The sequence below is a fragment of the Pieris rapae genome, chromosome 4 (assembly GCF_905147795.1).
Source record: "Pieris rapae chromosome 4, ilPieRapa1.1, whole genome shotgun sequence".
Lineage (NCBI taxonomy): Eukaryota > Metazoa > Arthropoda > Insecta > Lepidoptera > Pieridae > Pieris > Pieris rapae.
In genome coordinates, this window is record NC_059512.1 from 8,770,346 (window position 1) to 8,796,846 (window position 26,501).

The following is a 26,501-nucleotide window of genomic DNA, read 5'->3' on the forward strand; positions in this document are numbered from 1 at the left end:
ATGCGATAAGTGTCCAGTTAAGCAGTTTAACGACGAGCTCACAATCGCCGGCGATAATAATGCAGATTTATTATACACAACAAATACAAATGATACATATTAAAATAAAACATACCAGTTAATTTTACGATTCCAATATTGACTTATATTAATTCCAAGTTTTGCGGTTGAGACGTTAGATATCGCAAAACTAAATATGCAGTTCTACGTAACCGCAGTCACTAGTAACATGTTTAATTCGAAATCTACTTAAGTGAATGCGGATTTGCCATAATATGAAAAACTTTGTGATATCAATTGATAAGATTTGGTTTTGAGAAATGCATGTTATGACTATATGTACCCGGAAAGTGATATCTCGTAAATGATAATAAAAAATGAGCAAGCATGATATTACGATAATATGTTTGAAGTCCTGTACCAGGTATGGGCCCGACATATAACTGTTTCTTTGATTCTTCTGTTTCAATAGGCAATATTGTAGCAAATGTCAGCGATTGACAGTTAATTCGAAAAGTCTAATTTAGGACATAATAAAGTTTTATATGTTTATTACTCGCGTAACTACATCTAAAAGTTAACACAATATTATTAGACCGATAGCCGGAGGTACTAGCTGAACCGGCTAACTTGGTAGCCGGGTCAGCTAGTACATATAAATATAAACAAAAGGCAATTCACAAGAGTGGCGTTTTTTTTCGATAGTTTTTTCCGTCCGTTATGACCTTATTTTCCAATTTTTAAATTTATTTCTGAATATTGATTTTATTAGGAAGTGAATTAACGTTTGGCCCCAATTCACCTAAGTAAGATGTGCGCTCGGTATTGGAGGGCACGCACGATGCTGCAGATGCTGATGTAGCCGCCTAAGTGAACCTATATTAAACTACCTATGAAAGGTTTCAAGAAGTTTCTCTCTTTTGCTATTTTTACAGGAAACGCCGATCCTAATCGTGCAGTCCTAGGTACGTCAAGAACGAAGGGTGAAACTCCAACGTGCCTCTTATTTAAAAAGTTTATTCATATACGTAAAACCTTATTATAATAGTTACGGGAACGCAACAGTGTAGAAAAGAAAAATAATATTAAAAAAATAAACAACTATTCTATCCATAGAAAACAATTAAAATGAAGTTTAAATATACTTTATAAAGAGTTTTTACTGCTTTTAACTACTTTAAAATATAAATATAGTGAAAATCTGTTATAACGACATCGAAGGGACTACACATATTTGGTCGTAAAAATCGAAAGTATTAACAACAGATGACGTTGTTATTAAGTACCTTATATAATAGATTTCAGCTGGGACCACTGATTTTGGTCAATATAACCGGTATGTTGTTCTAAACGATGTCGTCATAAACGGTTTCGACGTAATACCGATGCACTCATACCGCTAGTACTCTATATAGAACCACGAAGATAGTTTCGCATTGTAATTCTCACGTCCCCAATACAACGATAGGTGATTAATGATCCGAAATATTGTTTATGAAATTGAGACGCAATATCGTTCAGCCGAAAAAACCTCATTCAATCACTCTCGAACGATTTAACACAGATAATATTAACATTGAAGGGTCAATTGTAACAAAAGGCTAATTACATAGGTTGATTTGAACGATTCCGTTCATCAATCAAATATAGATAGATGATATCTTAATTTTACATCTGTAGGTTTTAATGAGCTCCTGTTTAGCGTTTAAGTATTGCTAAGTGAACTGATGAAGTGAATGATGCGTTGTGATATTTTAAGATCTGCATCTGCATCTACTATCTGCTGCGTTTTGTATCTACTAGGCCTCTTCTGAATTTTTTGACTATGTGCGCATGTAAATCTCTCGTACTGAAAAAAAAGGTCCACAATAGATTGATCATGTACCCAATATATAGTCACACCATATATCTATACTAATATTATAAAGAGGAAAGGTTTGATTTTTTGTTTGTTTGTATGAATTGAATAGGCTCCGAAACTACTTGGCAGATTTGAAAAATTCTTTCACTGTTGGAAAGCTACATCATTCCTGAGTGACATAGGCTATATTTCATTTTCAAAAAAAATAGGCATCCTTACTAAAATTACGATAACATTAACATTTGTTCATTATTTGATACAATTCTAACAGATGGCGCTGAGTTAAAGGTAGTTTAGTTTAGGTCCGTGTCGTGGTACCAACGTTTCACATAAGTTCTCCTACGGTTTCCCTTGATTAATTTACTACTATGTAATATAACAAAAACCTTAGCCACAGCAACGCTTGGCCGAGTCTGCTATTTGTATATATATTCACACTGTTTACGTGCTAATGATAACAGAAATAAATACAAAATCTGCGTTTACTGCACAAGACGTTATGCGAAAGAATTGTCATCTAAAGTTGTAATACGTAACTATTAAATGAATACATCAACCAATAGCTTGTATTTTTCTACGTTCGGCCTTTCTTAGTATCTCTTAATCGGTCTCAATCGCTCTATCGACATAAACGTTGCAGATCTTCGTGAGGCTAATATTATTATTATTGCGTTTCATTCGTAAAAAAATTACCCTAATGCGCCTAAAGAAGTTTCACTTCAAAAACATAAGAAGCATACTTGGGCGCGATCCGAATTAGGCAAAGAAGATATTATATTCAAAATAAAAATCTGTGGTCTCGAATTAAAAGATTGTTTAACTGTTAAACTGTTCTCTTTAATACACTAAAGAAGTTTTGTTGTTTTATTTAACTCATTAAAAAAAAGAAAATGTCGTTTATTAACAACAAACAACTGGAAATGCAAAAAGTTCAGTTTACCAAATGGAATTCAAATTATTATTGCAATTAATTAGGATTATACTACGAATGTCGACTTACATTTCTTACACGTAACTAACGACTTAGTTGACACGGAATTATAAAGACATTTACTCTAAAACACAATTAAAAATACAATATGAGCACTATGTTTAACTTCGAACGGACTTAAATCGAGATACTATGTTGAGCTGATGTATATAAATACATATACATAATTATAATTAGACTTGGGTCCAAGGAAAAAGCGTTCCAATTCTTAACAGGCCATTAACGCGCTTGCGAGCCCTCTATCATTGAGACTGTCCATGGGCGACAGTACAACTTGACATCAGACGAGCATACTGTCAGTTTTGATACTGTTCTACAAAAATACAAAAGAACAACACATGGCAAAAAGTGACCGAAATACCGCTTGTTTGTGGGTCACGTTGAGATTAATATTTGAACTATCATCATCAAAACAATCATAATAATTTCAGCTAAGCAATACAAACCAAATCACAACTTTTTCCAGTCTTTAGCAAATTACTTCCAGTAGCGCACAACACAAGAACATTAATAAACTAAGCACGAATAACACTTCCACATATTATTTTAATTTTAAATACTCATATCGATTACAGTACGAATATTATTGTCTGGTCACATATACTGAACGTGGTATGTCTTTCTTATCTATACATTACTCGTGTTATATATAATACAAGTTGTGCTGTGCGGTTCTACCCGCATTAATTCGATGTAAGCCTAAAGCTCTTCTTCATAAACAGAGTTTTTAATGCCAAAAGGACATTTTTTGTTAGACCTCGAGCCATGAAATTTTTATATTGATTTATTCCGTACAATTTTAGTAGGCTATATTATTATTGTAGGCACTGAGCTCTTTTGTCATTTTTATTAGTCTTTTTCACACCTTGTAACGTACTATTTTTTTAAACAAAACTTTTTTTTTAATATTTAATATAACGTTTATATAACGTACCCAAAGTTAAGTTCTAATAGTGAATGAATTACTCACTTCCCTTCGTGTAGTTTTGGAGCATATACTTTCCTATTTATATAATTAGTGCAGATATAATGTTTTGCTGAAGCGAACATTAATTAGTTTTTACATATTCATAATCTTCTGTCTAATTTTGATGTGTTCATAAAACACAATTATCAAGGGTATTCGGTAGTGAATGTAAGTTCGAAACCCCTTAACACCCCTTAAAACCCCTTAAAAACGCCTAAATACATTTTGATTTAGGTGAAAAAGGTTTAATAGAAATTATAACAAAACTTAACAATACTACGTACAAACTTTATAAAGAAATCGTATAGCTATTTATTTCTTTTGTATATTATATAATCTCTGTATGCGAAACTACAGTATATACAACTTTATAGGTTATCATTTGCGAAGCGAGTTACTAGCTTGTTATTGTATGATAATACTTATTATTACGGCAATAGCGAGCTGATAGTGTTTGTATCGTGCAATAAGTAATTAATAAATGAACTATCAAGTTATCTTAACAACGAATAAATTTACCTCCTAATTGACTCTTATAAAAAAGTTCCACAAACACTGCAATACATGTATGTAAGACGAGGACATTATCAATCAGATTTGCTTAGTAATACTCTGTGACACGTTTTAGCTTATACATAATTTTACAGAGCTTATATAGCTTTTAGAAATTGGTCCTGGAAAAAAAATGGATGTAAATTTAGGGTTATATGTACATAGTTTAAACGTCAAATTTGGAGTTGGGTCCTATGTTACCGCATAGGTACATAAATTGTCTGCGACCAATACTCACACCTACTTATTATACACAACAAATATCATAAAAGTTGATCATAGAATGTCAAAAAAATTGATCATACAATTTCAAATAACATTTTTTTTAATATGAGGTCGTGTCAACGTTACCACTAAGGATAAAAAAAATAGTGAACGACTAATTCTCACACCTACCAAATATTCACAACAAATTTCATAAAAATGTATCATACAATGTCAAATAGTTCTTTTCCGAATGTCAAATATGACGCCGTGTCAACGTTACCACTTAGGGTATAAAAAATTGTTTACGACCAATTCTCACACCAACTAATATAATATACACAATAAATTTATGTCAAATACTGTACAAAATATAACTTCTCGTTTAGACATCCCTGAGTAACATAGCTATATTTATATCCAGAGAACTGGACAGGCTCCACCTTGTATGAAGAAGTCATGTTATATAACATATCAAGATAAAGTTGGATGGCATATTTGCGCAATAGCTACAAAACAATGTTTTCTCTTTCAATGTGCATACCTTAACAATGATAAAATTTATTATATCTATCTTCTTAGAACTTATTTAATGGTTTATTTACTTGAAATTATTAGCTATAAATATAGCATTTAAGATGCGGGTGACAAATTTATTAATATTCTACTGAAGAGAAATAAGAAAATAATAACAAAGTGGTGTGGTTAAAAAAATATTTTTAAATTTGTTTATATTATATGCAAACAAAATTTATCATTGTTAATACATTAAAAATATCGATTATATGTTTTTCTTTTGTAATTAGTAAAAAACATAGTGATAGCATAATATACAACTAATTACTGTTTTCATTCTAACCGACTTTAAGGTATATTATTTATATATTATTTAAAATAGTTGGAATTGAAACTTATTTGAGATACATGTATAATTCCAAGCACGTGCTTAATCTAAGTATGAAGTTGTCCACAAATCTATCGAAAAGAAATGATTTAATTGCAATCAGATATATTCTTAGTTTACTAGCCCAATTTTCATGAAAATCGATACAGTATTGAACAATTATTATCTATCGCATTCTTGAGGGTACATACATGTGTACAATAATTTTGTTTTTTTTTCAATAGACACAAATTTTTTATTACTCTATTAGATTGTGGCGTTAATAAGCATTATAACAGCTAATTTAGCCAGCCTAGGTCCTTTCAAAACTCAAAAGTATCCTGGGCTCACAAGACCAGTGACCTCACTGCTCCGAGGATACTATTCATTGAGAAACTACAACCATTCCAGGTTAAGGTGGATTCTTGAAGCTGATACTCTAATAGAGACAAAACAACGAACCTTATTAACCATATTTCTACTAATAATGTTTACTCGTGTAACATCTAAGGTCATTAGATGCGCAGAAATTATGTTTTTATATAAAACTACATGCATTCACAAAAACAAAATAGCCTTCAGGCCAATCTTTTCCTAGAACATCAACAGATTACGTACATCACAAAATCCTTCGTAATCACTTGATATGAACCGGTATATCAAAGCAATCGGAACCTCTCTAATTGAAGATAATTGACAGAGGGCGTGGAAGATCTCTTCGCCTAATTAATTTACAGCTGTGACTTAGCAACGATTCGTGGCATGCGTTTGGAGACGTAAGAGAATCGTAAATACAATACAAATTCTCTTATTTCCTAGCTTGAATCCCTTTAATGTCTATACACAGTTATATATAAATAAAGTCTATAAATCGGTGAAACAAATCACAAACTAATGGGCCATCGTGCTCACCATAATTAAAACAAACGCTTTATATCTCGAAAGTCGAACTATGACCGTCCATAACCATCTGATATCCCAGCCCCGATCAAAGCCATATTTTCCCTAAGGGCATCGCTATAGGAATTCGTGACACCGCACCAGAACACGGGCCGACCCATTATGGAGAGCAGCCAATAGAACTGTCCGACCACTTATTAATGACCACGAGACAATGATGCTAATGCTATTAAGTGGTCCTCGCTCACATTTGCCAGCCTCAACTTAAATAGCTGCTCAATTGCACATGCCTTCATATTAACGGCGCATACTGACGTCGTATAGAGTATATTATTTAATTTATGCCATCGTACGCGTAATCGGTTTAACTATGTAAATTACTTAGTATTAGCAAGTGCCTAAGCAAGCTTATTGAAGGCGCCCATCGTCTTAAATTGTGCTGTAATGATAGATTCGAGTGCAAAAGTATCGATGTCCTTTCCCGTCTGGCTATAGGTTATATTGTTCCCACGGTATTAATGACTAGGCAAAAGTTGAGGAGAGCGCATTTTACAATCGTTCGTCTATTATCCGGCTCATTTGCGGCGAAAGACAAACGGCGGATTGGATGCGAGCACAAATTTCGCCGATATAATCGTCCCGGTAAGACAATGGTTATCGCTGGCGCGCGATACCGACTCAGATAGCGGCTCTCGATGTCTGATGGATGCGGCACGCTCGCCCGATACCATCGCCATCGTGACGATGCCGCATCTGCCCCGTGTGCACCAATTATTATTCAATACAATGTATGCACCCGCCCAATACACGCGCCAATACATCTCTAGATTTAAATTCCCGCTCATGTGAAAGAAACGTCAATTGATTATTGGTTTATCGATATAAGGACGATGGGATGTCGATTGATAAATGCAGCTATCTAAGAAATATTGAATGAGGGTCTGTTATCAAGCGTTAGATATTCAGGTCAACGTTTGATATATTCCCGACGTAATTGGTTATCGCATTAGAATAATATATGAACATTATAGCTATCAAGTTATAATCGTAAACTGGTGATCTCATGAAGATGTAAACATTGTTTTCAATTAAATTGATGGAAGATTTCCAAATAACTCACGTTTAATTGGTGGAGCTGTTGATGGGAAGATCATTCAGGTCGCTGAGCCACCTGTAACAAAAACCGTTTATTAATGTGATAATAATATGTGTAGTCTAGGAGCGCGTATAGAGTACTAATCTTTTAGATTTTTAGTGCAGATTTTTTATTAAATTATACCATAACATTAAAAATTCGGTAAAAAATATATTGTGGCTTCTAAGTTTGACCTATTTATTAACACTTAATTGCAGAAAAATACAATTGACATAATTAAATGAAAAGGAGGGCCGCCTTATCGTGCGATCTCTTTCAGATCTTTTCTTTCTTTTCAACTGTTAGAAAAAAATTGATAATACTAGCAAAAATAAATAGGACATATAGTTATTTAGATAAAACTAATATAACAAAACAAAGCAATTAAAACTTATGTAAACAGTAATAAGTGATATTAAAGAAGGACACATAAAAAAACAATAAAAATACACATGAAATTATTAATCATGTTTTGTGTTATATAGAGAAGTAACTCGAAGAAAAAGCTTGACACATTTTTATGCCTATCTATCCTAGGTCTATAAGAATAGAGAATGAATAGTTTTTTTTCTAAATGGAAGGAATATGGAGCTGGGATCATATGCGAGCTATGAACGGAACGGAACTATCATAGAAAACTCTAACAAGTCATTACTACGAATAAAATCAACCAACAGGTTTTGCTCTTAGCTTGACTTTACTTTTACAAATACATCCGGACAGAACTGATCCAAGGATCTATAACGGACACATCCAATGTGCCGACCCCGACTGCATCGTCAATATTAACATAAAACCATCCAAATCAATACAGGTTCAATGACCTCAATATAAAGAGGCTAGACAAAACACCGTGCAGTAGCACGTCTGAATTCCACACGTGGCATGCGTGCTGAGAGGACACAGATGCAAAGATCGAGATAAGATCTTTCACGATTCCGATGTTCCGATGAAATTAAATACGATGATATATGGAGCACGGTTAAACATATTGAACAATCGTAATGCTAATTCAATAGCGTAATATTATCCCAGTATCTGGATGTAGATAACGATTCAGCCGATATGGTTTTATTTCGTGATTTATTTTGGCCGTGTACGGCAACAATGGAGACCCTCTGGATTTACGAGTATTTAGTTCTTTATCTAACACTGAATGCTTAGTGAGATTAAAAGGACCATCCAAGGATGTGTTGCGTTACCCATATAAAGATATGTAAAGTTAATATAGAAAATGAATTCAATACAAAGATAATATAATAACTTTTTTTTATAAAACAGGAGGGCATGGACACTCTCGCCAGGGGGCTCTCGAGTGAGTTGCCGGCCTTTTTTTAAATATTGAATAGGGATCAAACGGGCAGGAGGCTCATCTGACGTTAAGTAATATCGCCGCGCATGGTCACCCTCAATGCCAGAGGGCCCGCGAGTGCGTTGCCGGCCCTTTTTCTTGAAGGACCCTAAGTCGAATTGCTTCAGAAATACTTCAGTGGTCAGCTGCTTAAAAGGTTAAAATTGTATTTATTGATGAATATATCTTAATTATTCAAATTAACAAAATCCAATCATATTCCAATCCAATTTTTTGATTTTCAATCCCGAGAATCCCAAGCGGACAGATAATAATTTGTTTTCATTTATGTAGAATGAAATCTAAGGACTATATGTGTGTGACTATATTATCAACGAAGCAACAAAGTTCAATATCAGAAATCTCGGACATGCCTGTACAATTGTTAGTAATTACGAAATAATTTTACTAATAAAATCAAGATTGGAACTATATTGAGTAACTACTGGTATCATTTACCTTTTATAAGTAAACGACGTGCAATAAATGTTATGTTAGTGTGAGATTGATGACACCATTGAAAAATTGTTCAACCTTAACACGAAATAATGTTTTGTCACTTTATTAGCAATGTGATAAAGTCAAAATATCCGATTAACGACTTGTACTATGAATGATCCTGTTCATATATTGTTCACACAACTCACCTGTTCGTATGTTTTCGTATAATTTCAGTTACATCAAACTGTCATCGTATAGAAAGATACCTTTCTTTAGATTCGAGATAAACTGCACCGAGTGACACGTTTATACAATTTATTTATATTGAAATTACTTAAAACTATTGATAGAGTATTGGGTATATTAGTTATCTGTCTTCGGAGCCATTTCAGATCGGTGACTTAATTGACGATTTACATGTCTTGTATGATTATATCAAATCTATTAAGTAATTAAATTACTTGCAACATTTATTATGTTGGGGTTGTAAAATCATAATCATGATGAATGTAAGAGGCATGTAGGTACAGGCTTCTTGTGTCAGACAAACCAACTTTTTGGTTGGCAAGCCGGTTTTGGTACTTACGAGGAAGTTTTAAATACGCACAGAGAAAGTCCATTGCTGCCAAACCGGGGATCAAACCTGCGACGGATGAGAGTCGCACGCTAGGCCAACACAGCTCTGAGTTGTGCTTTAGTTAATTTTAATATATATGCGTGTTTTCATTGTGATAGAAGTAAGCTAAAGCGAAAGCCACACATCGTTAAATATGATAAAAATAACAATTTAAATATTTTATAGCCACATATATAAATGACAAACAAACAAAAATGGCATTACCATAAATTTCTTCCCAAAGTCATTGGCGCCGGGGCTTCCGAATGTATTTTAATCTCCATTAAACACGAAAACAACCGTTAACTATAAAATTCTTTATTCTAATCGAACTCTTTTCAAATGTTAATATTCGTTTAGTAAACATTTGTATGGATCTGAAATTAAATGTATCTAACTGTCACAAATTTAAAATATTAATTACGTTTATAAAATATCATAGACTTTTTAACTTATATTAGTTAAATAAAATTTATTTATAAGATTGCGCGCGAACCTTTTTCAAAACTTTTTTCTTTTTAAAAAAAAACTAGCAGATTTCTTATACCTCATTTACTTTGTCGTAAGTATCACGTTTACACACTCGTCCTGCCCACTTCCCTGCTCCCTGCGGCTGAATGTAAATGCGACATTAGTCCCAAAAACATGGGTACTGCAGCCTACCTATTGCTTGAAGTTAAAAAGAGTACCTAGAGTTTTTTACGCCGGCTTTTTCTCTCGGCCAACACTCGAAATTAATGACGTGGAATAAGTGATACCATGATGATCATATGTTCCAAAATAAACGAATTTTATTAAAAAAAAGTAAACCAATATATACGAGAAAACACGTTAATCATAAAATTCACATTAATTTTAAGACAAAATTAAGATATATAGTTTGTGGCCTGTCATATCCCGATTAATAAAAATAAGGACAAGCCACAAATTTATAAAGACATCAACCGGCCAACCAAATTCAATTCAGTAGAAATATAGAAAGCTCACCCGCTGCTACAAAAGCTTCATTTTATTCGACATGAGCACAGACAAACAGCACTTTGCATAGATTAATATCTAGAATTTAAATGCGGTAACGGACAATCGTCATTTCTCCTATTCAACCCTTCACTGACATTTATTGAATGTATCAGAAACATGAATGAATTTTGTATACCGTTTCTGTTTATTTTATCGGCATTACAATATAATGATATGGACGTATACTTACAGTCAAAATCACCATTTGTATGTTTAAGAAATACTATATATTGCTGTAATAATCAATAACAAGTAGCCATCAATAGTATGTTATAGTTAGTGAGATATACAGTCTTAATATTAGTATAGTGCTACATATTTTCCTTGGCCAGTAAGAGCGTCGGTGTCATGGACATAAGTATAAGATAATAAAACTAAATCATTATAAGGGGAATAATTAGAAGTCATGCAGGTTAACTTATGTTTTAATAAAACAATGTAAAAATGTGAACCATTTATATGATAGCCGTTGTATGTATGTAATATGATTTCAGAACACATCGCGCACATGGGAATCAGAACCGTTCGATAATTAAAACTTTGCCATTGTAATTATAAACTTTAAAAAAATAATAATATTAAATTTTAAACATTAAAAAATAAATTATACATTGTATTGTCTTTTCTCTTAGTTGGTATCGACTAACCAACTTCCAACTCCGGGGAAATAAATACAGATAACGCAACATTTTCTGCAGCTGTAATACTTTTTGACATTTAACACCTTTGTCTTCAGTCACCGTGACCACGCACGCTGTAAAGCACGCGAAACGTCGGTTTAAATTTAAAATTATGTCCAAATAATTATAAGTTTAAATACAATAATACATAACTATAATCCGTAAAAAAGTGTTTTATTAAATTATACATTACTTGGATATTTATTAGATGTTGGTAGATGGTAAACTCACCAACAAACTACAGAAAATGTTATGATTTTAGAAATTTGATTCGTCCGGTACATTCAAAACTATTAATATTAAATAATTTGATTGTTCGCTTAACAAACTTAAATTATAGGTTTTAGGAAGAAATTACTTGGAAATTTTTAACAAAACACAGTAATTTTTCAAACTATATAATGAAAAATTGAAATTTCAATTACAAGTAATTTTAGTAAATTTCTGGAAATTTCCCCCTTAACAATGAAATTGCACCCTTTTGGGGTGTGGGCTCCACGTTGGAAACCACTGGTCTGGACGGTATTTAAGATATGAGGCATTGTTTTTGTCTACTCACCGCTCATGCACCAAGTAACGCTATGAATTAGTTCCACGTTTTACAGTTCTTAAACCGTATCGAAGAAATACCTCATTTTTTGTTAACGTGAACGGTAAGGAGACTCACCTAAATTTAAGTCATAAAGCTAGACACGCAATCTTAGGATGCTCGCTGGTACGTTACCGGCCTTTGATAAACATTTATAATTCTCTATACAGTATTTAGATGAAGCTGATGTATATTATAGCACCACCAATTACGTTCGCGTCAGCATCACGTTAGTTTCGCACAGATACAATTTCATGCAAATTTCAACGAACACACATCATACGAATTGAAATAATCTTCGTGACCACGAAGTACACTTGAGGCCAGCAACCTCAAGTGTACTGACGAGTTGACAGCCCGTTTCCTCTACCTATTGTATAGTTTAAAAGAAAATTATAGTACAAAAAAGAGATTTTTTTTTAATGTCCGAATCTCCATTTCCCTCTAAAAGCTGCCAAGCATATGTGGGACTAGACCCACACCAGAACCTCTACCGCTATTTAGAGACTGTGTCAGTATTAAAACCACCACCTAGTTCCCACAAAGGCCGCGTTACAGAGGCTACGGAGTCGCTCTCGCATTCTATATCGACCTCAACAGCATGATACACTCGAAACCTCCGGTAAAGGAGACCAAGGGAGTAGAAGATGGGTATATCTTCTCCTATTTACTCCGCGTCTTTTAGCCCAAGGAATCATTATAGAGCGCCCACGAACGAGCGTATAAAGCTTTAAACATTGACAAACTTCCAACTGTCAAGAAGAGCCGAGATATCTCCTACACCGGCAGCACGGGCTCTGCCCAGTTGGGCCTCGACATGTCTTTACCGTTTTTTGAATATTCATCTTAAGTCTGGTTTTCGTGTACTTGGTAATACTATTGTGAACTCTTTTACCGTGTTGCACCTATCCTATGCGACTAACGCTATGCGACTAACGGGTTAACTGTTTACAAAGAATAGTGTTACTAATCGTAGTGTTAACCTATTAACTGATATTAATGGAAATCGTTCATACATTCTAGATCGCCTATTTCAGGTCTGGTAGTACTAAAAAATTTGAATATGACTAGAATTGGAAATATACAGATAAGTTTAAATCAGAACTTATCAAAGGCTGATAGATCGGAGCATGTCCCAAATTAGAAAAAATCATAGAATAAGAAACCCACTAGGAAAGGAAGCAATACTAAAACTACATAACCTTGCTCTAAAGCTTAAATGGAGCAGTGAGCATGGAGCTGGATGCAGTTTGCCCATGACACAGATATAGATCCTTGAAGGAAGCCTTCAACTGCGGAGGGGTTCTTGCAAATGAATGAAAAATTATAAATAAAAATAAAATACGTTTATTTTGTAATATATAATATAGGTATCTTACCTACAGGTATCACTTATTCTACGTCATTAAATGGGCATCCCTACTCATCGGCAAAGATGATAGAGGGGGAAAAGGCCGAAAGAAAAAGCAAGCATAAAAAACTGTCAGTACTCTTTTAAAAAAGCAAATCATCAAACACTTAATTTAAAACAAATATTGCAAATTATTTAGAAGTAGCCTACCTAGCACTATTCTCAGGCACTTTTATCAACTAGACAATCGTTAATTTTATAGTAAGCTTTTTTACACAGCTTCTCTTTAATATACTTCTTAAATTTATTGATAAGCTTAAAGAGCCTCTCTTTTATTAAAGAAAAGTATCCTTTTTTCCATATGGTACACATAAAAAAACGTGTTAATGATTTTCTTTTTAAAAAATATAACAGTTTACTTTGATTTAGCAAGTAATAAAAAGCCTTTTATTTGTTTTACATATTATATTATAGATTTTATTTTAATGGTCATGGTGAATTCATAAAAATCTAAATTCGATTAACGGTTCTAATAAAATTATATTTAGCCTTTTAATTTATCTGATTACTAAATATGCGTTGAAAAAGAAATAGCTAAGCTAAACCTACAGTTGGAGACGATCGTAAAAGCACGTAACATAAACGTTGGTAGCAAATTTCAGATAAGTAGCTACCGGAATTCTAGCTCTGATGTAAATTGAATCCTATCATTTGAACAATAAAGCTTAAATTTACATCAACTTTTGTACTATCTGTAAGATAAGCCACAAAGTTAAAGAGTTATTATTTTTTACTGTTTCATATGAAGCAAATTGTCATGTCATCTCCGTGGATCTAATGGTCATCGCTTGACTTATTCAAAGCCTCTATCTGAGCTCTATAAAAAAATATATAACTGAAGGCAAATTTCTTATACACATCAAATTAAATTAAAAAAAAATCATTAGTGTAAGTATCATGTGTTCCTTTCTAGAACACAAGTTTAAATATGTCCACAACATATTATCTACTCAGAGTCACATTTAAGTGAAACTTAATGAGGTATATATAAAGCTATAGGAACGAGGAACTAGGAAGTAGGTAAGTAAGAACACATCCTAAGAACACGCACGCGTGGGAAACCGACCGTTACTCGTCGCCCGATATTGTGTTGAGATAGACTTGCGGTTCGTGCAACCGGACAATGATATGAAATGAACCTAAAGCAATCAAAACGCCTTGATTAGAGGCGTAATTCAATAGCCACTTTAAAATTGTTTTGAAAATAGAACGTGATTCAAAAATTTTAAAACTTTGCCGTAACTCCCAGAAGTTTAGACCTGTCTGATACTTACGCTACTTTCGGGAAGATAAGGTTTTAAGGAATTGAATGGCTTCTTATTAATTTGTTTTAAAATAAGTGTTGTTTGATGATTTGCTTTGTTTAAAAGAGTACCGAGAGTTTTTAACGCCGGCTTTTTCTCTCGGCCAACACCCTCTGTCTTCTTTGCCGATGAGTAGGTATACCTACAGATTCAAATTTAGTGGCGTGGAATTAGTGATAACTGTATCTTATGTTACATAATAAACTTAATTTTTTTTTATTTAACACTTAAATTATGATATATGTACAATTATATATAAAACTCTGACTTTTGAAAACCAATACCTATCAATTATTTGAAATAGATATCATATAACATTTATCACATCATTACAGCTCTACAGTGAAAACAGTAAATTACAAAATTCATTAACGACACACTTTCACTATACGCACTAAGCACTAATTTAACAGTATTAAGAATAGATAATAAATCAGAGACCGCTATTAATAATAGTACTGACCCTATGATTTACAATTCGATTTACACATTTTCTATGGCAGATATTTTGATTGCTCATCCAACCTATGATTAAGCATAATTAACAGATTTAACGAAATTTGAATAGATTGCAAAATATAAAATATTGCGAGCTAAATGTGTAAAAATTCGGGAAATAATAATAAAATATTGATTATCTAAAATTGGAAGATTATTGGCACTTGGCAATCCAATTTTTTATGTATATACGATTATTTTCTAAGGAGTTATAGATAACCTAAATATACTTTCAAAGGAAAGGTGATTATATTTTGAATAATTACGTTAGCATCAGACATTATAAATATAATTAATTTTGATTTTAAATGACATGGCAGATAGTGCCACTTAAATACGAATTCATGGCTAAAAAATGTAATTGCTGCAATCTCTGCAGTCTGCGAGTGCCACATTACAATAATACGATAATCAAAAACACCTACAAGTGGAGGAGGATTCATTTTTGGTTAAAACACTGCGTCTGTCTCAGTTTAAAAATTCTTTCATAAATATTTAAATGTAAATACAACACATTATACATATCCAACATGCGAGGAAAAGCCGATACGTATCGCACATATGCGTGAACGTAGCCATAGACAATCGATTAGAATTTAGAATTTAAGCGTGCAAGATCTACAGATAATAAATTATTGTACCTATCGTTGTTAATATCTATACGTAATTAGCCGACCAACGCGAAGAAGTTTAAAGGTAGAAAAGTATTATTTTTACGTGCTTCCAGAAAAAAATAAAAGTATTTTTGTTTATGTTTGTGTTTGTCAGTGTATCAAACGCTTAAGTGAAATATTTGTGTAAGACACAAGTTTTGTTTACGCATTCGACTCGAAATTCTAAATATTTCCCATGAAAATTGTCGCATCGCTCCATGGATAACGGAGAAGCTTTTGATTGCGTTGCTCAATGACACGATATTCAATGATTATTCAATAGACATAGTAGGTTTACATTAAGAGACGATTAAGGATGAATAAATACAACAATTTCTTGAGGCGTAACTTATATTATAAGGGCGATGAGTTTTTAGTAATGTTTTCACTTTCCACAGTTCTTTGTTTAGAGTTGATAACTTGGTGTACTTTTTCTTTGCTAGCTTCAAAAATGTACATCGTTTTTAATAGATTTGTTGTCATTAGAATAGACATATCATTTATAACAAACAAAAACACACACACAAAATAAGAATAATCAAAGAGAAAAAAATTAATAAAAGATATAGGTATATATATATATACAGGTATAATTTTTTTTCCTTTTCCCATTCAGTTCGTCTCAACTTTGTGCTGTGGCTGTTGATTATGCTGAGGAGCAGAATGTTCCACAGCGCTGGTCTTCTGCCAGAGACCACATCAGCTAGTTACTCAGTAGTTGACTGTTTTGATGTTTGTATATAGTGTTATCTCATGAGATCTGTGTTATAAATTTAAACATTTACTTTTTATACAAATTTTTGGACTACATTTCGTAATATCCGTCGCGATCGGCGCGCTCATTAACTGCGCATGATTATATTTCAAAACTGCGATTTGAACACGTAACGTGACAGAGATCTAGATAGCCACGGAGATAACATCTGAACCGAGATATTAGTTATTGCTGTTATATTTCTTCTGTTTTAATTGGTTGAGAAATTAGATGCCTCCAGCTCATCTATTTTAAAAGGGAATTTCATTTTCGTTTGTCTCGCTAAATATCGAGATTGTCTGTCCGATTTAGCTCATTTTGATCTTGAAATATTTGTTGAAAGTTCAGAGAAGGTTTAAATGTGAGAAACATGTAGTGTCAATATATGATAAAATAAAACCAAAGTATATAATGTCTTGCTGTCGTTGAAGTTTTTTTATAAAAACTAAAAAAACTTCAGCAGACATTATATACTTTGGTTACTGTATATTTTTAATTTGGAATTAAAGTCCCAAGTCGATTTTGATGTATTTATTGTGTGTTCAAGTGAATTCGAGACTTTTTTATTTAAGGCCTGCGTACAGTACAACGTTGTCGGTCGGCTATTTGGAATAATTTTCAATAATCGATTGAATAAGGCTTTGAAAAGTTGTTTGTGCAAATGGAACAAAATAAAAATAGTGGGGCGTAAACTTTGATTGGGAATGATTATTATTTATCTATTCCCAAATTGTAAATAAAACGTACTTACATTTATATCATAAAATAGCAGGTCCGCTGTCAGGCAAGTTGAGGTTGAAATATCTGTAACAACAATTTATAATTCATTACTAAAATTCTATTATATGTTTGGGATAAAATGGGGGAGTCAAAGAATTCAGAACCAAGTAACAATCGAATAATCAATGAAGCGTTAAAAAATGTCAAGTACCGAAGGGTTCTTATACACGATGCGTTGCGCACAGAAAATATTCTTATATTGCTTTCGAAAGCGTAAGAGTGCACTATTTTATAGGCAACTGGCAAAATTCTTTTATTAAGGTTGCTTGGATGAGATCGTTTAGTAGCTATATTGATGCAGTATGTAGTTTTCATTACAAAAACCAGTGAAGTAAGTATTAAATAATAAATTATGATTTTAAAACTAAGAAAACTCATCTAAATCTCTCTCTCTTTCTTGCCACTTATAACTTGAATCGTGTACCACGATCCTATAAGATCAAGAATCTCTTAAATAGTGTGTCTCCTATAAAAAGTGATTACACTCGATTATGAATGCACGTCCTTCAAGCGGTGAACGGTCTAAACTATTTGAAAGCTTAATTGTGCTTAGATTTAACGCAATAACAATCATTAGATGCATATTTATCTGTACCCGTATCATGAGATTTGAATTTCGAACGTCAAGACGATTGTCAAATGTCAAATTTTTAGATACAAAAAAATAAAAATTGTGTAATTAATTGCCGACACGAAACAATGTTTTAAATATTTATAACGATTAAAATAAATTCCATTAGGCTAATACTAAGTAACCAAGGAGTTTAGTAAACACTATTTATTTTATTCATTTCAAATTTGGCGCCACAGACAGCTGGGTTTCCTAGTGGCTTTAACGTCCGACAAGCACCCCTGAGCTTGTAGGTTTGATCTCCAGCGGTCTTTCTTTCCATTAAACATTCGCTCGAACGGTGAAGGAAAATATCAACAAAAAATCGAAGGCATGTGTTGTCAGGAGGTCGATCACCTAATTAGCTATTGACAGATGGTCATGAAACAGATTTAGAAATCTGAGGCGGCAAAAACGCCACTATATTATTTTTGTTTGGTTTTGTTTTTAATACCACATAAAAAATTTAGTTTCATTAAATATCTATTACGCGATCTTTATAATCTGTGTTAAATTGCGCGCGAAAGTATTACAAACATTCCTTTTGTCAAGTCGGACGTCTCAAATCTATAAACGTTATAACACGATGAAATCACGTTAAAACCGATGAAGCAATTGTGCTAAAACATAAAAGACACTTCCTGCCATTATCACGTTGCTGTAAATCTAGTCCCGTGTAACTATTTCTCTATATTTCATTACAGCAATAAAGATCAGGCGATATCTTCATTACTGAGCGCAGGATGCCGAGATAATTACGAAGCTCGCAACCGATGGACGGACGTTGAAATTAATTTCACAGAGAATGCAACGAGCATTGATGTATTGATACCACATCACAGACTATCTACTATAGATAATATTCGAAAACAGAATAACTCATGTTATTTTTCCTGATATCATACTCATTTGTTTTTGTCGTATAATGTTCTTTTTATAAAAATTTGTTAACATTGTAATTCTGATTTTTAGTTCTTTACCTGATTCTATGCCACAGATACCGTTAAAGAAAATAAAATATACATCTATTATAGAATATATATAAAAGTCAATTTTCATACCTAACTTGCGTTATATACCTTTTTATTTTTTATGTGTTTTTAATTTCAAGCGGCAGCCGTTTTTTGTGGAGGACAACTTTAAAACTATTAGAAAAAAAGTGAAAGTCACGACACGTTTTACAAATTTCAAATGTGTATTGTAGTAAGAACAATAAGCATTTAGAGAACACCGTCCGAGTGTTGGGTAATTTTGGACGATTACACGATCATTTCGCTATCGATATTAGGAATAAACTACAGTTATTTTCCGTGCTGCATTTTATTTAATAATACGTAATTTAAAATACGAAAAAAAAAACAAAAACAAGCGGGAACTGTTCGAAAATTTATAAAATGATTCATTCATTTCCAATGTTGAGCGTCTGCCCGTAATCTGCAAAAGAATGTAAGAACCGCTGGATTGTGATTGATCTAATTTATTTGTCTTTAAGTTCCTTCGATCTAATTTTCGTCGTTAAATTTTCAAGCAAGTAGGTAGTCAGTGAAAAAAAAAACCAATATCAATATTCAAGATCTTAATGAAGCCACCAAAGACAAACGCTATTGACATTAGAAAGTAGAGACAAGTGAAAGAGCGTGCACAACAGATAGCAGATTCAATAGATCATTAGCGGGGAATGAGACAATATTGTCCGTTGGCGCTCGTCTCGCTATCGTGGTCGAGTCATTAATCACGTCTTGGTGGCGTCCACGCCGACATTAAACACTGAGATTACACTAGGTGACTAGCTGTTACATCATGCGCTGCCATTGGTAAAATTTTGAAAACAAGCCAATTCTAAATCTATATGTTTTATCATCGTAAATGTGTTTACAGTAACCGAACTTAATCAGACTCGTTATGTACCTACAAACAAGTCAGACAGTGATGCATCTCATTATATTATGTGGAGTCTCTAGCATTGTATCTGGAGCACCAAATCCACATAAAGTCACTACCGAGCATTTACCAGAAAATTAAGAAGCTTTAGATCGCAACTGGTAGATTTCTGCAGTAAGATAGTGAAATACGTCACTAACTGCAACAAGAGCGCAGTGGAGGCGAGAAGTTGGGCTCTCACTCGCCTATGGATATAGAATAGGAAAAATAATATATATATATATATATATATTTATATATATATATATATATATATGTATATATATATACATTATATATATATATTATATATATATATGTGTGTGTATATATATATATATATTACGACGGTGACGGTATGACGGTAACTGAACAACGAATTTTTATTTATTTGGAAACAAAACAGATACATCTTTACAATAAAAACAAAGTTAAAAATAAAACATAAAATAAACTCATTGGATGTATCCACAATAGGTTTCACTAATAAAAAGATAATAGATGTTGTTAATAAATTAAAATCTCAATATATAACAAAAGCATCTAGGTTACTTCAAAATTAAGAACAGACAATTTAAATAACCTCTTGATTAATATATTATGGGGAAATACACGATTAAAGGAACCGGTATAATGATACAGCTATCAAAAGTGGCTTATGAATATGTCTTTGAATAATTTAAACGAATCGAGGCTAGATTAAATATAAAACATACAATATAATTAAAATTCGATTCGCCATTTTACTTTGTACTTTTAAACCTGTTATATTGTAATCAATAAAATACCACACACGAAAATCAACGTCAATGAAACATATCTTAAGATGCAATCTCAGGGAGAACACAGAGAACAATAGGCAACTAATTCAAAATCCTTGAAACTTTTATTTTTAATTATTTTATTTTTATTAAATTTTTCATTTGTGTGTGTTTGTTTCCAAGCCTTCAAGTCCAGTTCGTCAGCTGCAATGGAATCAGGATTGATACATGTTGTATTGAAACGTCAATACAACGATAAAATCTGACAATCGTTAGGGCGATTTCTTCAAAGGGCCAAACGTCACTTATTTATATCGTGTATCCGAATTAGTTATTCAATTATGCCTATCTGATACAAACATCCTTTGACACTACTTGTATAGCCATTGAAAAAATAACAATCCCCATATATAGAGATGAATAGCCGCTTATAGGACACTTAACACATGCCCGAGATAAAACGGTAGATAATCTTAAGGTTGTAGACCTTTAAACGGAACAGACAGGCTTCGATCAAGATGTATATTTGAAGACGATAAGCGAATACAAATTCGTGATCCATCAATAAAAACCCGGGAGGGTGTAAAAACGGTCGCAGGCTACTTTCGAATAAAGGCTCGTTACGCGAGGAACCTTGAATGATGGATGACCATAGACAATATAGCAACGACACTGCTCAGCAATTTTAATTTCAATTGAAAGGGGTGAAGACTTAAAGTCACAGTGCTTTATGATACAGGTTCTTTGAATTCATCTCGCAGAGTGATTGACAAGTGCGGGCCGATAGTATCGCCTGTCATAAATAACACCGCCACCGCTAGTTAGTGCACATTCATCGAAACAAATATATCGCGCACTTACAGCATGAAGGGTTCGTAAACTATGATCAATTGTTTGTGATATTTGATAAGGAATTGGGTTTAGTGCGCGTTCGACGTTTTTATTGCGGCCACTGGCATGTTTAAATCAATTCTATAACTGTGTAGTAAATTAATGAGATAACATATTATCATTGTTAATAAATCTGCAATATCAAACGCAATATTAAATTATGACAAATTAATTTCCAAACTTAAGGTAAACGTTAATATTGGCGTGTCTCATCTTAAAATAGTATAAAGCTGTTCTATGAAAGGCATTAAACCGAGGAAACCACTTCATTTATTTCATCAAACAAGTACTGCATCGCAACATTAAATAAATATGGTTGTTACTTGAGACAGTAGAAAGTAACCATTTGCATATTGCAATTTACCTACTTGAAGTAATTAATAATCTTATCAATGTGATATAACTTTCCATTCTTAGTCAGCCCTCTGTGGTCATCTGATTAATTTTGCGTACTTGTACGACGTTTTTATTCCTTATTTCAAGAAAAACAGTAGTACTGGTCATAACATAGGGGTTATGATAAAAATATGGAATATTCCGAGTGGATTTTGACTTTGGCTTTGCGAGGCAAGACAAGAATTGTTACGTTCTACTAAGCCTCACTATGAATAAAAAAATTAAAAAAATAGACCACATATAGACTCTGCGTTTCCATCTTCAATTGTCGTTTTCGTCAGCGGCATATTATAATATATCATTCTTTAATCCTAAAACTCCTTACCTTAAGAATTAATTTAAATAGCTCTAACAAAAACTACATTTGAAATTACATCACATAACGCTTCCTTTATCGGCTATGGTATTCGATTCCTGTCCTTCTCTATCTTACTATAAATTTCTTCTGAACAAGCATTACCTGTCCACATCGAATCCCGAACATTCATACTAAGAGGACTAATTGAAATCATCGTGATTCATGTGCCCTCTTCATTGAAGGTACATTTAAATTGTTGTTTTTTTGGTTCCACTCTCAATTTATTTTATATAGCCGTAAAAGCGTAAAGGATAATTTTCATTGTCTACGGGATCAGTTAAGCCATTTAACAGTTTACATATAAAAATAAACATGTCTTGACTGGCACCTGTTAACACAGCACACAAAAAAATATTAATAAAGAGAAAATCTATTTCAAACGACGAACCATCACATAAATGGCTACTAACTATCGGAACCATGATAGAGGCTATCATAAAACATTTACATAATTCAGAACGAATGGAAGATAAATGGCGGATAAAAGATACATAATCGAGTTCATATAAATCATACGTAGCGTCGAGTGAAATGAATGGTTCGAAATAAGTAATTATAACGGAGAATGGATATAACATTCTCTGAGCAAATATGATTATTGTAAATTATTCCGTCTGAATACAGGCTGATAGCAACCGTATGAACAAATAAACGTCATCAAATAAACACAAACCTTTTTTTTGTATGTTAATTATCTGTCATGTGTCAAAAACTGACGGACGTTTCATTCAATTGTAATAAGAGCTTGTTAGTCTGTGAAGACTTTTCATTTAAAATTTTACAAGATTTTTTTGTTTAGAACACTATCGAATTTTAATTAGGAATTAGATTAAAATAATTGTTTTGATAAATTTCTAAATATTTTCTTCTATAATTATTTCGGGTATTTAAATAATTATTCATTACTTTAATTGTCTTCACGCGTATTTAGTTTATAGTTTATTAGTTAAGACTTGTGGTTTTAGGAACATATTGTAGTTTTATTCATAATGTACAAAGGCCGGCAAGGCACTCGCGAGCCCTCGGGCATTGAGTGTACATGGGCAGCGGTATCACCGAGGTGACCCTCCTGCCGTCTAACCCAAATTTAAAATTTAGTAAACATCAGTCATGAATTTTAGGTGTTAAAACACTTCTTAGTCTAATCCGAAAACAATAAAAACATTAATTAAATTTTAAGAAAACTATAGTTTTCTTGTGTACTATGTGACTGTAAAAGTGTGCATACACTATGTTATTTATATTAGAGCAAACCCCATAACAAAGCTAGGTATACACCTGCCTTGCCGGCAGGCAAAGCGGGGATTCCCTATTTTCTTTGGACGTGATCTGATGTCAAGTTTCAAAAATCACTTTGAAAACGACATCGCTATAAACGTTTAATCAATAATTGTGTTTTATTGTTGCAATACTGTTATAAACAATCTGTGAGAAGGCATAAGTGTTACAATGTTAGGTCGTCATCAAATGACCGGAACAGTTTCATCTTATCCACGTCACTGTGGCGTCTGTCATTTCGATACGAACTTTGATAAAGCTTTTGTAACGCGCGCTTTTGTTATCATGTGAATTTTGTTATTTGTATGTAATCCAATATATTTCATTTATGGCATTTAAAATAACTTTAGCATGATGATATTTAATTCCATTTTTTCACTCCCGGAAGTTCAGTAGATATTAAGTGCCAAGAGGCTCGCGAGTTGCCAGCCTTTTAAGAATTGGCCAGGTTCAGTTGTGGAACGACGGACGTTAATGAAGGCCTTAGGTCTTCACCTATAATCATCCAGCACGATAGTTTAAAAACAAGTGACTATAGGTCCTCACCTATATTCAGTGCGATAGCTTAAAAACAAATGACTGTATGACCTATATATTGTACTCGAGTAGTATTATAACAAAACATAAATTCTCCTTCCGGCGCGAACCACCTGGAGCACACAGTACATTTAATTAGAACAATAAGACGCAGTGACATGGATGACATCAACTGATAATTCGTGAAGACAGCTGTCTTCGCCGGATGTTACTCATACACAAAACCTTCGTTCATGATAGTGCGAATTAACTTATAATTGAATATTTCCTGCTAACCGGTCTAAATCAATACAATTTATGAACGATTATGCCTCGATATGTAATGATAGTGGGCAAAGGTATATTAAAGTATAGGCTTTGATGTTTACAAGCACATAACTAGAACAGGAAATAATTTAATTGACATTACTACATACACATTTTTATTCCACCTTAAAGTGAGAGTTCTACAAAATAAATCTTATCATTCGTCATCAATCTTATTATCACTAAAATTAATAAAGATCCAGCTATTTAAATAACATATTGCATTCTAGTTTAAAAAAATACATAACCAAATACACACGAATTAATTTTAACTTCAATCTCACACGTAGCCGGCATAACACAATCTACATATATAAACCTAATATCAGAACTGATCTGACTGATCGCAAATATATATGTAACCTATTTCGGAGCGAGTCTATATTATCAGCTTGCCTCCTGAGATACGGAAAATATCACGTCTGGCCATAAATACCGTTACATAAAAACTTTTCCTTTTTTCAACTTTTTAATAATTTTGAATTTGGAACACATATTATTTTAAATATATTTGATCCAAATTCAAAATTATAAATTTTGCGCCATTTTACAGTTTTTCGTGTTCATTATCAAATTTTAATATGGAATGGGGTGTTAAAGATAATAGGATTGAAGTGATTGCACAAAGTGGGTATGGTATCAGCCGTATGTTCGTACACCATACAATCTACGGATACAAGAACATTTCGTCTGTCGAAAACCAGAAAAGATCAGGGCGGTCACATGCTGATAGAACTACAAATGCTGTTTAAAGACAGAATTCGTGGAAACCCCATTAGGAAGCAAAAAATCTTATCGCTGAAATGAAGATTCCCGCTATGAGTCTGTCGCGCATATATAAAGACCTGAAGCTCGGTGCTTATCGTCGCCACGCCATTTATAATCCACATCCTACACCATCAGACTCACAAACAACTCCAAATAGGAAACAATAACCAACTCATTTAACTTAATTAACGAAATAGGAACAAAGGAGGTCACACAGATCACAAATCAGAATCACATTAGGACTCGCCTGTTGGATAGATGAGAGCGCTAGATCTGGGCATATGTAGTCACGTTGGGGCTATTAGAGGCGTTCAACACGTTAGTTGGGGACAATGGACGGGTTTAATTACTAAATAGTAACTATAGGAAACAATCTATATAATTGAGGATTTTATGAGAACTGGTCCACAATTCTTTCATGGCAGGTAATTTTTTTGAATGTTTAATATGCAAGTGTTATTACTTATTAGTTATAGTTCAAGTTAACGCCTAAGGGTCATATGACAGGTGACTCACGTAATGTTAAAGATACCGCCATTGCCAGAGGGCCACGAGTGCGTTGCCGTCCTTCAAGAATTGATATTGATTTATTTTTTATTTCTAAGTGTTAAAAAATCTAGTGGTTCATTATCATTGGTGAATCTAATAGGAATATAGGTGATAAGCCGCATGTGCTTAACAAACTGTTGAGTTTTTAGCAACGGTTTTTACGCAAGCCGGTTACCTTCGGTTTTCCTCCACCGTTCGAGCGAATGTTAAATGCGCAAATAAAAAGAAAGTCCATGGGTGTACAGGCAGGAATCGAACCTACGACCTCAAGCATGACGCACGCTGTAGCTACTAGACCAATACTGCGGTGTAAAAATAAAATATGATGGTGGCAGTGATATGGACGATTACAACAAATTTATATTAAATTGTTTTCAAGAGCTTAACTCAACATAAATTAAACGTTTCGTTACATATACTTTACTAAAATAAATAACGAATTATATGATTTTATTTCTACTGATGTAATGCTCCAATTCGCGAATTATCACTAGTCTTATTAATGTCCACTGCGTGGGCGCAGCTGTGTGACAACTA

General features: G+C 33.1%; 1 protein-coding gene and 1 long non-coding RNA gene across 5 annotated transcripts in view; one reads left to right on the forward strand and one right to left on the reverse strand.

Moving 5' to 3' along the window:
* Window positions 1-26,501, reverse strand: part of LOC111003040 (protein N-terminal asparagine amidohydrolase) — a 75,080-nt gene that overhangs the window by 8,647 nt on the left and 39,932 nt on the right. For 2 of the 4 annotated variants that reach the window (XM_022273390.2, XM_022273389.2), the window contains 2 exons: window positions 17,562-17,614; window positions 7,479-7,529 (listed from right to left, as the gene is read on the reverse strand). The gene's annotated coding sequence lies outside the window, so the exon portion shown is untranslated. Of the gene's footprint in view, window positions 1-115; window positions 238-3,298; window positions 3,451-7,478; window positions 7,530-17,561; window positions 17,615-26,501 lie in introns of those variants that run through there. The other 2 variants (XM_022273391.2, XM_022273392.2) reach the window with 2 other exon arrangements.
* LOC123689123 lies at window positions 17,560-26,246 on the forward strand. The gene is made up of 3 exons (XR_006750173.1): window positions 17,560-17,616; window positions 23,458-23,463; window positions 26,236-26,246. It is a non-coding gene; the product is annotated as an uncharacterized LOC123689123 (long non-coding RNA).